The 15,483-nt window shown below is 46.3% G+C and overlaps 1 pseudogene across 1 annotated transcript; it reads left to right on the top strand.

The window, feature by feature from the left end:
* Window positions 1-3,415: 3,415 nt before the first annotated feature.
* Window positions 3,416-5,632, top strand: LOC103261108 (annotated as a pseudogene). Its single transcript, XR_002482003.1, has one exon. The product of XR_002482003.1 is annotated as a guanine nucleotide-binding protein G(k) subunit alpha pseudogene (transcript).
* Window positions 5,633-15,483: the final 9,851 nt, after the last annotated feature.

Genomic DNA, 15,483 nt, shown 5'->3' with positions numbered 1-15,483 from the left:
GGTCCCAGCAAGGAGGAGAGGGATGAAGAGTTCTCATTTTGGACTTTTAAATTTCGAGATGATTGTGAACTACTCAAGTGGAGGAGTAGAGCCAACAAGTGCATGTTCAGGTCCAAAGTCCACCAGAGAGGTTGGTCAAGTTAGGTGGCATAAATGTGGCCATCATCAGCATAGTATTCAGAGCCATGGGGCTAGGGAGAGCGTGTAAACAGAGAGGGCCCGGGACTACATCTGCGTGTTTCGACATGTAGTGTCAGGAAGAAGAGGAAGATCCAGCAAACAGACTGAGGAGTGGTCAGTGAGGAAGGAGGAACAGCAGAGGGACACATGATTCGTGCCAAGACAGAAAAGCACTACTAGATGGAAGCTGTGTTCACCTGTTGAAATACCAAGTGGCCAAGTAAGCGGAAGTCAGAGAAGCGCTTTTTGGAGCGAGCAGCACAGGAGTCTCCCTTGACTTTGACGAAAGCTGTTGAGTGGAATGGTGGGGGTTGAGGCCAGATCACCTTGGATTAGGGAGGGAGTAGGGATTGTGAAAGAAGAGAGGGTGGGTGTGGATGAGTCTTTTGGCTGTGAAGGAAGGAGAAAGATGAAGTGGAAGCTGAAAGGGGTGAGTGAGGCAGAGGCAAGCCTTGGTTTACTTTGGATAATGTGTGTGTGTCCATATGCAGAGGAGAAGAACGCATTAGAGACACTGCCAGTGGGAAGGTGCAGGGAGTGAATGCAGCAAGGGGTGTTTCGAGGAGAGGAGCAAGAATGGACTCCAGGACGGGCACAGTGGCTCACGCCTGTAATCCCAGCACTTTGGGAGGTTGAGGAGAGAGGATTGCCTTGAGCCCAGGGGGTTCGGGACCAGCCTGGGCAACCTGGCAAGACATCATCTCTACAATGAATGCAGTATTTAAAATTAGCCGGGCGTGGTGGCACATGCCTATGGTTCCATCTACTTGGAAGGCTGAGGTGGAAGGATCGCCTGAGCCCAGCAGGTCGAGGCTACAGTGGCTGTGAGCGTGCCACTGCACTTCAGCCTGGACAACAGAGTGATGAAATTCTGATTCACTCAAAAAAGAAAAAAAAAATAATGGACTCCAACCCGCACAACTGCATTCAACTGAGTCAGGATTAACTCGGGTCTGTCTGACTCCAGACCCCAGACACCTCATTACCTCTTTTTACTTTTTTACTTGCTCTGGGGTGTCCAATTCCCAGGGTCCAGTGCATTAAATTTTGTACCACCGTCTCCTCTAAATGCACGAGTTTTATAGTCTTCCCATTTCCATCTGGATTTCCAGGGAACTGGAGGAGAAAATAAGCAAACTGAAGAAAATTAAATCTGACCTATTTTATGCATTCTGTATAAATACATGAAATAGATTATGTTTGACAGTGGTAAACAGAGAACCCAAAAAAAATCCAATTTATCACTTTAATTATATACGCTTTTCTCCCTCCATCTCCAGGGAAGCCTGAGCCTCCAGCAGTTCCCAGACCTTCCGGAGCCATTCTTTATTTTCTAAAGCAGCTCTTGGTAAGCACAGAGTTCTAGACAAGGATGTTTCACCGGAAGCTCACTGAAAAATTTTTAACATGCTGCCTAGGAAAGAACATTCAAGAAGGAATGTGATGATGGGTATGGATAAGATTAAAAGTAAGGAAATAGAAGTGGATCCAGGAGTTCTGATTTAAGGGAACAGCAGAAATTAAATTGGCGTCCTTCCAAAGAACCTGACGATTTCCTACTGCCATGAAGGAACTTATTAAGGGACTGAGTTATTTGGATACTAAGCTAATTCAGAGTCAACCAACCATCTTTAGTCAAAGAATTCTCACCCTAAAATCCGCATATTTGTGAATAAGATAATGAGAGGGTGAGAGGGCCTGAAGGTGGGCAGTGAGGTGACAATCCAGCAGCCATCGCATTGACCCTTCCTGTGCATAAGTAGGGGTAGCAGGAAGGGGGCCTCTGTATCATTGCAATCTCCATCCTATACAAGTTTTTTGGACCCAACTCTTGCCAGGCACCAAAGGCACAGCAGAGACCAAGACAGCTAGCCCTTGCCCTCGGGAAGCTTGCAGTCCCTTGGGGGAGTGCACCCAGAGGTAAGTGCCAGCTGCTATGATGGGATGGGCATGCACCCCGCTTAGCCTGGGTGGGGACAGTGGCCAGGGAGAAGTTTCTACAACAGAGTCCTATAAATGCAAATCTAAGGCACAACTGGGACTCACCCAGACTGGTAGAGAGAGTAGACAGTGGGGAGATGACAAACACCAGAAACACAAAGCACGTGTGTGTGCACCCACAGACACAATACCTAGCATCCAAAAGTGTCAAGTTAATGGGAACATTTTTGCTGGGCTAATTGCACTTTGAGAAAGACCAGAGGCATGACAACCAAGTTTCTGACTCACAACATGAGCGGTGCTGACAGTTATTGCAGGAAACGCCAGAAGAAGGCCAGGCTGGGAGGTAGGGGCTGGGTTCAGTCTCTAGAGGCTGGGTTTAAAAGTCTCTAGACCCCCACATGGAGCTCTCAGGTATGCAGTTGGATGCTCAGATCCTGAAGCTCAGGCTGCTGACCTGGGCTGGAAAAATAAATTTGGGATTCGTTGGATTCGAGGTGGCAATTCAAACCACAGGCATAGATGAGACTGCTTAGCGAGGGAAACGTTCTCTTGCAGAATGGGTTAGTGGAAAGAGAAAAAGACCTGGGGCCAGGGTCTGAATATCTCATTCAGAGCCACTATAGGAGGGAGGTGAAACTGCAGAGCAACCTGGGAAGGTGAGACTTGGAGAGGTGGGAGGAGATCCAGGAGAGGGCTGCATCATGGTGGTTGAAGAAGGAGAGATGATCTACAGTCACGATGTTAGCATGCACCCGGATAAAATGAGGACAAGGACCTGTCTGTCCATTGGCTATCCAGAGACGTAAAGGAGGCTGAAGCCAAACTGGAGTGGGCTGAGGATGAGTGAGAGGTGAGCTGACACACATTACTGCTTCCCAAACGTTTTTGCTTTGCGGCGGCTAAAGAAAAATGCGTTTAATTGGAACATTCAGTAACGGGCAAGGCTGCTCCCTGCTAGAAGTGCGTCCCCACCCAGATTCTCTGAGGGCTGAGGAGACTTACATTTTATAACATCTGTTCCATCTGCAACACCAATGTGTCTCTTTCAAGAAGAGTGGTTGTGAACAGGGGCTCACCACGGGTATGGAGCTAAAGGGAGAGTTGCTGGCTGGGCTTGGTTTGCTTCTAAGATTTTTTTTTAAAGGCTTTAGGAGGGAGAGGGCCGCCGCCCAGCCCTAGACACCGCCTCAGCCTGCCGAGCCACGGTCCCCGAGGTATGTGAGAGTCCGGGCCCGGTCCCCTCTCTCGCCTCCGCAGCCATGGGCTGCATGCTGAGCCCTGAAAGGACAAGGCGACAGTGGAGCAAAGCAAGATGATGGACCGCAACTTATGGGAGGACGGAGAGAAAGCGGCCAAGGAAGTGAAGCTGCTGCTCCTCGGTGCTGGAGAATCTGGTAAAAGTACCATCATGAAACAGATGAAAATCATTCATGAGGATGGCTATTCAGAAGAAGAATGTAAACAATATAAAGTCATCGTCTACAGTCCGTCATTGCAATCATAAGAGCCATGGGACGGCTAAAGATCGACTTTGGGGAAGCTGCCAGAGCAGACGATGCCTGGCAATTATTTGTTTTAGCTGGCAGTGCTGAAGAAGGGGTCATGACTCCAGAACTAGCAGGAGTGATTAAACAGTTATGGCGAGATGGCGGGGCAAGCTTGCTTCAGCAGATCCGGGGTATACCAGCTCAATGATTCTGGTTCATATTACCTAAATGATTTGGATAGACTATCCCAAACCAACTACATTCCAACTCAGCAAGATGTTCTTCGGACAAGAGTGAAGACCACAGGCATTGTGGAAACGCATTTCACCTTCAAAGGCCTATACTTCAAGATGTCTGATGTAGGTGGCCAAAGATCAGAATGAAAAAAGTGGATCCACTGTTTTGAGGGTGTGACAGCAATTATCTTCGGTGTGGCCCTCAGTGATTATGACCCTGTTCTGGCTGAGGATGAGGAGATGAACCGAATGCATGAGAGCATGAAACTGTTTGACAGCATTTGTAATAACAAATGGTTTACAGACACTTCAATCATTCTCTTCCTTAACAAGAAAGACCTTTTTGAGGTCAAAATAAAGAGGAGTCCATTAACTATCTGTTATCCAGAATACACAGGTTCCAGTACATATGAAGAGGCGGCTGCTTAAATTCAGTGTCAGTTTGAAGATCTGAACAGAAGAAAAGACACCAAGGAGATCTACACTCACTTCACTTGCGCCACAGACACCAAGAACACGCAGTTTGTTTTTGATGCTGTTACAGATGTCATCATTAAAAACAACTTAAAGGAATGTGGACTGTATTGACAAGTGTGGTTCGTGAAAGTTACTGCAGTGTGGAGTGCTGAGACCAGACATCTTTTGCTGTCTCATGGGGCAGCTGCAAGCAAGAACGGGACCAGGGAATGGCAGCAGCATGCAGAATTTTAACACTCTTTAGCACAATCTTCTGCGTTAGGGGCCTTTTCAGTGATATGAGATGCTAAAGTCAGACATTGGAATTGGAACAACTATAAAGTATGATTCGACCTTCAAGACATCTCTTGGATTTTATAATCTCAACTGTTTCGGCAGATGTGGGATTGAGGTGATGCATTCCAGAACTTTAATAGGTAGCTTACTTTCCCCCCTTTCTTAACAAACCACCAGTAGTTCATTTTTAAAGTTTTTTCACCAAGAGAAGAATAACTTTACTAAAATTTATTTCTTTGTTTGCAAAAGAATCTTTATTAAAACAACCTTAACTATGCATATGATGTGACTAGATCATCTTGAAAATACCCCTCTTAGTAGGAACTCTTTATTTTTAACTCTTGATATGGTCAGACTATAATATTTCCATAATTACTTAAAATTATTTCCAGTTCCTGGGGCTATAAATATAGCTTTTTGGGATATAATTTATGTTACTGTCTTGCTCAGAGTACCACTATGGTTTCTAGACAGTAATTACATTGGAGAAATTTTCAGTGAGATTCTAGCTCTCTCTTTAAGCGTATGGTTGAAGGTTCAGCTTATTAGTGCTGATTACTAAATGACTAGATAAATGCTGATGTAGTGTGATAAAGTCATCTTCTTGGATACAGACACACGTAGGGCAGCTGCCAATCAGAAATGCAAATTGCTAAATTCCAAACAGAACCAATGACTGCTGCTACATATCTACTAAATTGACCACTTTGATTATTGTTTGTTTGTCTCAGTCATAAGGAGTTTTGTTCAAGGTGCCCCTTGTTTCCATCTTCATGCCCTTTTCTGTTGCGAGCTATCCAAAATGTATTAACAATGCATGCTTTTACTTTGTAAATGTGGTGCCAAATCCCTGTTCGCCATTGTTTTTACTGTAGCGATGTTAACTGTAGTAATCCTTAGTCAGTATGTTCTTTTGCTGAAACGGCTGCATTTTGGGACTTTTTTCCACTTTGTCATGTGTACAGATTTTAATCTGTTATAGTTGGCAGCAGTATTAAAATGGTGAGTAAAGAGTCCAGGTTTGCTTCTGTTTGTAACTACTCTTTTCTAGAAATACTGTCTTCTGTTTCTTTTTGCCTCTGCAGAGTATGCTTTGGCCTTTGAGAATGGACTTAAGTAGGAGGGTTTCCTGAAGATTAGTCCTTTGGTGTGTTAGTTTTGTTGACTCGGGTTATACGTCATATCTGTGTTCAAGTGATATGCAGTCACAATTCATTTTCCAGATATACATTTTGCTTGTATGGAGAGTATCTTTACTTCAACCTGCAGATCCTTTTGTGTCATGTACAGCAAATGTCCTTAAATGTTGAATGGTCCACTGGGGAAGGCAAATGAAGAGAATGCATTTTGAGCATTTCACATCAGTAGTTGGAGCAGTGCCTTTGGGGTCCAATCTTTTTGGATTGGATTCTATTTCATCTTTTGATGTGACCTTTCACTAGTTTAAAAAAAATAAAAGTTGGTGGTCATCAAAGAAAGCAAGGGGAAAAAAAGGTTTTAGCATCTTTCAGAAGCACCTATGAGAAAGATCCAGTGCCCATAGAGTGACTGAGCTCCTGGGAGAGGAAGGACAGTATAGCATTGGTAGTGTAGGGTTCCTCAGAAGATAGAAAAATCCAATTTCAGGTGAAGAAGTGAATGTACAAGATATTGTGTTTGCGAAAGTGTAATCATCCTCACAACACTAAAAATTAGGTGTCATTATGACCATGCTACAAATTTAAAATCGGAAGCTGAGTGGGGTTAAGTCACTGCCCCAGGTCCCTCACCTAGTAAGCAGCATAACCAGGACAATAACCTATATTTTTCTAACTCCAGAACTCCTAACAAGTATATCTAGGTGTATCTTGACCCTCTTACTGTGCTAGGCCTGGAGACACAAAGATGAATTCAGTTTGGTCCTTGCCTTCGAAGAGATCACAGACTGGAAGTCTTTCTATAGAAAGACAGCAAAATAAATGCAATACAGTGTGATAAGCAGAATAAGGGAGACATGGGGGGATGCAGTAAGAAGCACAAAGACCCAAGTATACGTCTGTCACTTCCTGAGCTTGTGAGGGTAGGGATAGACTAAACGCATAGCAAGAGCTAAAAATAATAATACTTGGATGGAAGGATGGATGGATGAATTGACGAATGGATGGATGGACAGATGCATGAGTGGATGGATGGATGGATGCATGGATGCATGGTGGGTGGGTGAAGAGAGAATGACATTTCAGTATTAATATTGTCTACTTAGGGCAACTGTTGTCCATGTAGCCACAAGAGGTCGCTGCAGACCTGACACAAATGAAGTTTTCCATTGACACTTTCATGGGTCTCTAGCTCTCTGGGAGGAGATGACAGGGGAATTAGGGTGGTGAGCAGCACCTCTGCCACCCTGCAGGCCAGGCCCAGGGCTCCATTCCCAGTCCAGCTCCATCATCTGGTCTTTTCCTCTTTTGTTCTAAGTATTATGCTTTTGATACATTTCTCTTTTTTGGACCAAACTCAGAAATGGTCTCAGGTCTTTCCCTTGGATCTCTAGCTCCAGCTAGGGATGTGACTCCAATCCCAGCAGGCTTTATGGCTGAGCCCCTTTGCACAAATCACCTCATCTTTCTTGGCCTCACCAAAGAAACTTAGGTTGGCAGGAAGCCTCCGGTGGCTCAAGCTTCCTGACTCGTTCTTCTTACGGCAAATAGCTCACCTTCACCAAGCACTTCCCACCACCCGTCCTTGGTCTAAACCTGCAATATCCAAGAAGGCAGCCCCTTGTCACATGCAACTGTTTGCATTGAAGTTAATTTTTTAAAAAATTAAAACTTCAATTTCTCAGCTGTGTTTGGTGGTTCACACCAGTAATCCCAGCCCTTGGGGAGGCCCAAGTGGAAAGATTGCTTGAGCTCAGGAGTCCCGGACCTGCCTAGGCAACATAGCAAGACCTTGTCCCTACAACAAAAATCAAAACATTAGTCACAAATGGTGACGCTTACCTGTAGTCCCACCTACTCCGGAGGCTGAGGCAGAAGGATCACCTGAGCCTTGGAGATCAAGGCTGCTGTGAGCCATGACCATACCATTGTACTCCAGCCTAGACAACAGCGTGAGACTCCAACTAAAAAAAAAAAATTCAGTTTCTCAGTCTTACTAGTCAGTTTCAAGTGTTCAATGACCTCATATGGCTGGGAGCTACTGAATGGACAGCCCAGAGAACATTTTCATCATCACAGAAAATTCTATTAGACCTTGCTGTCTCAGCGTTTCTCACATTTTTAATCTCATTTAACCTTCATAACAACCTGTGATGCAGGTATATTTATTTATTTGTTTTAGAGATAAGGACTCTGAGACACAGGTTAAAAAACTTAGCCAAAGTCTGCCAGCAGATGTGCACGCAGAGCAAAGATTCAGCCCCCCGGGGATCAGTCCCAGGGCCTGCCAGCCTGCCTCCACATCCAGCGCTGCCCTGACTCAGCTCTCCTGCTCTCCCTCTCACCTCCTGGCAGTCGGACTCGCTTTTCCCATTCCCTGGCAGCCACTGTCCCTGGCAGCTGCCGCCCTGAGCCATGAGAGCACAAGTCTCTTCTGGACAAGAACTCCACCTCATCATCCTCCCAACTCCAGTATTTGTGTGGTCGCTCCCCAACCCATCCCATTCTGGGTTCAAGGTCAGCCTGGGTCCTGAAAAATTCTTTCTTTTTTTAAATTCTGACACTTTGTTTTATCTAATTTGGTATAGCCAAATATTATCATTCCAACATGCAATCAGTGTAAAAATTATTACTGAGATAGTTCATAGCTCTTTATTTTATACAAAGGCTTTGAAATACAGTGTATATGTTGCACTTACAGCACAGCTCAATTAGGACCCGACACACTGCAGGTGTTTAACACTTGTGACTAGCATGTTGGACAGCGTATGTCTGGAGCACGTATCTCTTGGGGTTACTTTTGCTGCACTTGAAACTTTGACACAGGTAGAAATAAAATAATCTTCGTATGCGTGTACAGAGATTTTCTTTGAAGCAGAATTTGGAGGGAAGGCTCTGGGGAGGAAGTGAGGTGTGCTTACACATCTAGAGGTTTCTCAGCCTGGGCTGCAGCCCCATTGCTGCTACCCCTCGTGTCACCTTCATCCCCAGGAGAAGAACATGCAGCCAGCTCAGCCCACAGAGTCGGTTTCACGAATACCCCTGAAGGTGCAGCCACATACCTCTCAGTGGGCAGGGGAAGCGTGAGGCCTCAGGCTGCAGTTCACTCTGCCACACTGCTGGAACCAGTGACAGGGGAAGTGGCCAGGGCAGAGGCTTCAGCTGCTCTACATGCAAGCCACCACAGGCATTCACAAGCGAGACCATGTGTAGTGGCTCCCTCCAGCTCCTACCCCAGACTCTGCTCTACAGGGCCTCGGCCCACCCACTATACCTGGAGACAACTCAAATCGGGAGACTGCTGGAAAGAGAACAGTGGAGAGAAATGAGTGGATGTGAACATCTTTGGCGAGTGGACAAGATATCCAAGTCCTACTTCACCTCCTCACTACGTTTACCTCTCTCCTAAGCAACCAAGTCACAGAAGAACTCCTGATAGTGGTAAATTGGTTTCCCACTTCCATGAGTCAGAGAATCTAGGGCAAGCAAACTTAGAAAACTCACCCTCTTCATTCCTGTCCTCTGCAATAAGCACATCAAATTCTTTCCAGACTCTGTGGAACTTCTCATTTAAAGATGTTCAGGAAACACCTCACTGTCAGGAAGTACTGCCTGTGTCCTCCAAGCTTCGCCTTAAACTCTCCTGTTCCGTCTTCTGAGGAAATAGGAATGCGTGGCCATCTCCTCTGTGAAGGGACCACTGATGCATTTCTCTATTACGAATTATGCTGCTGTGAACTCTTGTGCATGTTTTTAATGCCCACATACATGCATTTCTGTCCGACATATACCCAGGAATGACAATGCTGGGGCATTAGGTATCCATGTGTTTAGCTTTAGTGGATTCTACCAGGTCATTTTCCTAAGTGATTGCACCAATTTATGTTCCCCTGGGTGGGCACAAGAGTTCTGGCCTCACATCCTCACCAACACTCCATTATCTGTCTTTATAGTTTTGGCCATTCTATGGTAGGTCTGATGGCATATCGCTGTGATTTAAATCTGTATTTCCACCATGATTTATGGTGTCAAGGACTTTTTCCCATGTTTGTCACTTGGGTATCTGCTTTTGTAAAGTACCTAGCCAATCATTTTGCCCATCTTTCTAGTAAGCTGCCTGTTTTTTATCTTACTGACTTGCAGAAATTCTTTTATTTTGAACACGAGTCCCTTGTCAGCCATGTGTATTGCAAATATCTGGGGGGAGGGGAAGGGAGATGGGATTAACGGTAGTCAATATCGGGCTGGTGACGGGGAGACACCCCCTTATCAACAAGGGTGCCGAATGAAGCATATTTGTATACCTAACCCTTAACTGTATCCCACAATATCATAATAAATAAAATATTGATTAAAAACAAAAATAAAATTAAAAATTAAAAAAAAAGAAAATATTTCATCACATTGTGGCTTGCCTATTTACTCTCTTAATCGCGTCTTTTAAAGCAGAGTTTAGCCGGGCTCGGTGGCTCAGCCTGTCATCCCGCGCCTTTGGGAGGCTGAGGTGAGTGGATGGCCTGAGCCCGCGGGTTCGAGACCCGCCTGGGCGGCGAGACCTCATCTCTACAATAAATCAAAAAATCAGCCGGGCGTGGTAGCGCATGCCTGTCATTCCGGCTACTCGGAAGGCTGAGGTGGAAGGATCGCCAGAGCCCAGCGGGTCGAGGCTGCGGTGGCCGGGAGCGGCCACTGCACTCCAGTCTGGGCGACAGAGTGAGACTGCAACTCAAAAAAATAAATAAATAAAAAATAAAAATAAAATAAAGTAGAGTTTGTCTCAAAATACTAACCTGACAGTCTTAAGGCCTCAGATTCAGAACCTCCGACCTCTTTAACCCCTGGTTCCCTACTGAACTGAGGGTCCTGCAGCCCATTCCCAGGGCTCCACCTCTCCATCTCACTGCACTGTCGAGAGACATGAATCTCTGTAGAAAGAAGAGCCCCTCAGAAACGTGGAGGTCACTCAGGGGTGGAGGGCAGGTGTTCTCAGTTTTCAGTGCTGGCCTATCTCCCAACCAAGCAATTCACGGCAGTCTCTGGATCTTTCTAACAGAGGTTTCCCATGGCTACGTCCCATCCTGGTTCCCTGCATGCGCTTTTTGGAACCACAAAGTGAGTGTGAGAAAGTGCTTATGGGTGATTTATGACCCCTTCATGCTCATATTTAAGAAAAAGTACTCATGCAAAACTCCTTCAACCAAGGAGCAAATACTAAGTTGAGCTCCTAAAATTTCTTCCCCACTGCCACAATTTTTACTAAGCTGTAACGCCATCTGGGTTGAAGGGATCACCCACCCACCCTTGGGCCTGAGGCTCAGATGCTCTCTGCCAGCTTCGCCTCTGTCCGCAGGCTGACCAGTGTTCTCTCCACTGTGCCAGGACGGGCCCCATGCTGCCTTGGATGGTGGTGCTGCTCTTTGGTTAGTATGGTACATGGTCATCACTTCCTGGGGCACTGACAACTGTAAGTCATTTCTGAGACATGAAGCTGCTAGTCTTACCTTTCTCAATTCAAGTGAATTTGTAGCTGGAGCTTGAGATAAGCTCATGCATGCAGGCGTGCTTGGGAGTGCTGGGCACTGGGGCGTGGAGAACACCTCAGAGTGTCCTATCCCACCTTCCTGGACAGGGCAGTCATTCAATGTGTCAGAGATAAATTAGGGAGGCAGAAAATCACATTCTGAGGCCTTCTGGCTTCCAGTGACATTTTACCCTTAAAATCAGGTTTAAGTTCTCATCAGGGCTGTCTGAAAAGGAACATGAAGTTACAGAAGGAAAGGAGGCTGCTGGGGGCAACAGTGAGAGATCAGGAGGTGAGAGAAAGCAGTTGTGCGCATTTTATTCAGCACTGGGAGGCGGGATGTTACAGGGTGGCAGTTTGGGGCGCCTCTTTGTTTTCTTAGAACCAGTGAACAATGACCAGATTTCTCATTTGCTTGAAAGGTTTATACTCTGAATGTCCAAAGCCCTTTTCAAACTGACCGTTCCTCTTCTGCCTACATTTTATCTCTGTTGAGGGCATTTCATGTCTGACAGTTCCTTGTGGCTGGTTTGAAGGGTCCGGCCCAAACTCTGACCCACGTCTCCCTCTTCTGTCCACTCTCCCCTTGCCAACCACTCATGGAAGACTCTGGAGGAACACGTCTAAGGGCAGAAGGTTGCGTGGGGAGGAGCGCTGGGCTACCCCAAACCAGCTCAGTCTCAGCCAATGTCACTCCCTTGTACCTAAAAGAAGTAATCAGTGCATCTATTTTATTTCTCTTTACAGGTTCTGAGTTGACCTACTTTTTGTTTTAATCTTGGTCCCAGCAGTTTGTTGGCTATTTGTCTTCATGGAACCAGAAAAGCAAAACCGTTTCTAAATATGACCTCTTTCTGGACAAAGTTTGTGAGAATTTGACTCCATGAGGGCATTGTTTGTTCTGCCCAGTGTACTTCCTTCCCTGGCATCACTGTGCTGTGCTGTGTGTTCTGTGAATGGTCATTTGGACAAGTGACAAGGTCACACTGAGGCAAGGACAAGAAGGCCTAGTGCCTGAATATACTCCAGATAGAAGGTTCCCAAGGGCAAATTTCACCATCTTGTTGGAGGAATGGCCCTTAGACTTGTCTGGATACCGTCCAAGAGTGTTCCAGCTTGGAACCTAGGGCCTGAATAGCAGACAGCAAAGGAAGGAGAGGGAGTCAGTGACCAGCTAACAGGTATGCAGTGTGATGGAGAGCCCGTCACAATCCAATTTGGTCACACTTGATGCTCAGGAACCCCAGAGAAGCAGCCTAAGACACAGCACCCGGGGCTGAGTGTGCAAGAACTGTCACTGTGAGTACAGAGTTGCTATTTCCTCTCGGATGAGAGACAGAGGGGAAAAAAAGCACAGAACAGTTACTTCATAGTGTGTACATCTCACCTGACCTTCAAATCATTACAGAGCAAGTATTTTTATTCCTATTAAACAGCTGAGGAAACTGAGTTTCAAAAAAATTAAGAAACTTGCCTGGAATTACTTGGCTAACAAGAGCAAGACAGAGATGCAAACCCAAGTCCATCTGGGGTCAAATCCCATGCATCCCCCATCCCACCACCCTACCTCTATTCTGGATGTGGGTGGGTTCTAGTCAGGCAAAATGGAAAAATAGTAACTAATTTAAAATGCCAGGCAGGGCAACCCCTCGGGTCCCCTCCCAGTGTGGGAGCTTTTCTGTCCTCAATAAATCCTGCCTTCTCACAAAAAAAAAAAATGCCAGGCAGGGTGTGGTCACAGAAATTGGTGGCTCTTACTATTAGTAGTATCCAAGAGGCTAGGAGCCCTGGCATTAAACACGCTCATGCCCAGTATGTGTACGTGTGTGCTATATATGTACATATGTGTGCAAAATTTTAGAGTTGAACTTTCATTTTTCCTGAGTTGAACATTAGCCAACTTTCCTCCCATCACCAGAACTCACTCTCCTCATACTCAGTGTCCATAACAGGTGTCCTGGGGCTCCCCTCACAACCCCCTGCAATGTGGCCACCACAGCTTGGCAAGGCAGTGTGTTCTACCAGATGGAGCTCAGCTGTGAAATAGTTCTTCAGGTTGAGCTGAAATCTGCCTCCCCGAGCCCTCTCATTTCCATGAATTTGTCTCATTTCTGTCCCATGAAGCACTCAGAATAAGATTCTCCCTTCTTTTAAGCTTGGCCCATCAAGTATTTAAAGACCTCTGTTGCATCTTTCCCAGACAAATGTCTCCCAATCCCTCAGCAACTCTGATAGAAAATGGTTTCCAGACCCTGTTCCTCAATCTGATCTGCCTGTTTTGTTGCCATATGCCAGGAGCACACTCCCTTTCCCCTCCTGTGGTGGCCTGACTAGTGCCAAGTTCAGGGGGCCACTGCCTCCATTTTTTGGGACTCTGTTATGAACCTTAGTCTGACAGTGGCTCTTGGCCTCCGCGTCACACTCTCACTTCATCTTTAGCCTATTGCTAACTGAGGTGCCCAGGCCCTCCTTGCAGGAATGGTGTGAGCAGGTGTTAACCACGATGCATATTTCCAGGGGGCTGCCATCTTGATCACAGAAAGACATGCTGCTATCACAGCTCCAGGGTCTTGCCGTACCATGGTCTGAGAGTCATCAGGATCTGGGGACATGAGCTCCTCTGAAGTAGCGTCTGTTCTCTGGATCCCTCTTCTCTTGTTATAGGTTTCAGTGGCCTCAACCCTGTTTGTTCAGCATCCTGCAGCCACAAAATTGTTTTCCAATGAGCCGGGGAACGGAGGGAGGTATAACTGAGGAGCAACGTCTCAGTCACTATGAGGCCGAGCCTTCTTGCTGCTTTCAGTTTAAGGTAGTAACCACTTTCCCAGGCAGTGGGTCCATATAACCCTCACTACTACTCTGTAAGGAAAACAGGACTATCATCATTCGCATTGTATGACGTCACAGAACAAGGAATTGAAGGCTCAAGGAATTCAGACAACTTGTCCAAGATCACACAGAAAGAGGTAGATTCTTGAGTCCAGTGCTGGTCACCTGATTCCAACTCCTGCACACTTTCCCCTAGACCAAGCTGACAGACAGGGCTGGGGTGGGAGATGGAAGGATGATGAGAAAGAGACTCCCAGAGCTCAGCCCACTCCTGAGAACTTATGGCTGAGCTGACCCAGAGCTGAGAAGAGAATTAAGCTGGAAGCTTCCATCTGTGTCCAAAGTCATGTGGATAGCAAAAATGACAGCATGTGACTAAGACAAACATCTGCTCTGAGAGGGTTTTCACCCACCCCTCCCAGGCTATTCTTGCATTTCTCGATATCCTGCACATCACCTAGGACTTGTCAGCAATGAAGGGCACAAGGAAACATGTGAGGATTGACTGTACTGACTGAACTCAGGCCTACATCCATCATTGTTTCACCCCTTGCCCCCAAGTCCAGAATTTTCTCCACTGCTTTATATGCATCTATGCCCCTCAATTTAAGACTCTCCATCTCGTGGGCTATTCATTCCTATCTGGCCATCTCTGTCATCCTTCTGTGCCTCAGCCTCTCCTCCCAGACCACTGATTCTCCTCAAATATTCACTTGTTTAAAAACATGACTGCAGGGCACACAGGTGCAAGCATGGTGTGTGGCTTGTCTGTAACTCTCATTCATGAGCGCTGCCCAGCGATGTCACACAGGCTTTGATGATTACTCTTTCAGGGAACCTTGCCTCCTCAATCTAATCACTTCCATGCCCTGCTACCCAGAGCTCTGGCTAACTGGACCACAGAGTCAGGTCCTGCCCTTGCTATATGAGTTCTCCTGTGGGTGTGGAAGGACTCTCAGGCACATTTGAATAAGAGTCTAGTCCTATATCTGCTACTTTTTGTTCCTCACCTCACACAACTGGACACAAAGGAAAGCATTCATGCATTTATTCAACAGATACATACCGAACCCAGACTACGTTCCAGACTCAGATCCTAGGTATATATAACAAGGCAATGAGTAAGATAACCAGAGTCCCTATCTATTCTGTGATGCTGAGAGGGGGAATTCAAATCAATTCTTGGTGCTGCTGGAAAGAACAGTTGCGGACGCAAGGCTTGCTGTTCAGGAACCCTGCAAGCATCGTTACTTCCAGGATGAGGAGAGTGGGTGCTGAGGATCCAGGGAGATCCAAGCAAGGACAGGATTGCAGGGCTCACTTCAGGCTCCTGACTGATTGATTACTCACCATTCCTCTTAGCCATCAGTCCTGGCTCCTCTGGCTGTCTGGGACCG

This window comes from Carlito syrichta, unplaced genomic scaffold, assembly GCF_000164805.1.
Source record: "Carlito syrichta isolate Samal-C Ts95f unplaced genomic scaffold, Tarsius_syrichta-2.0.1 Scaffold303604, whole genome shotgun sequence".
Classification (NCBI taxonomy): domain Eukaryota; kingdom Metazoa; phylum Chordata; class Mammalia; order Primates; family Tarsiidae; genus Carlito; species Carlito syrichta.
Note: the sequence above shows the minus strand (reverse complement) of the source record. Positions and strands in the feature narration are given on the sequence as shown.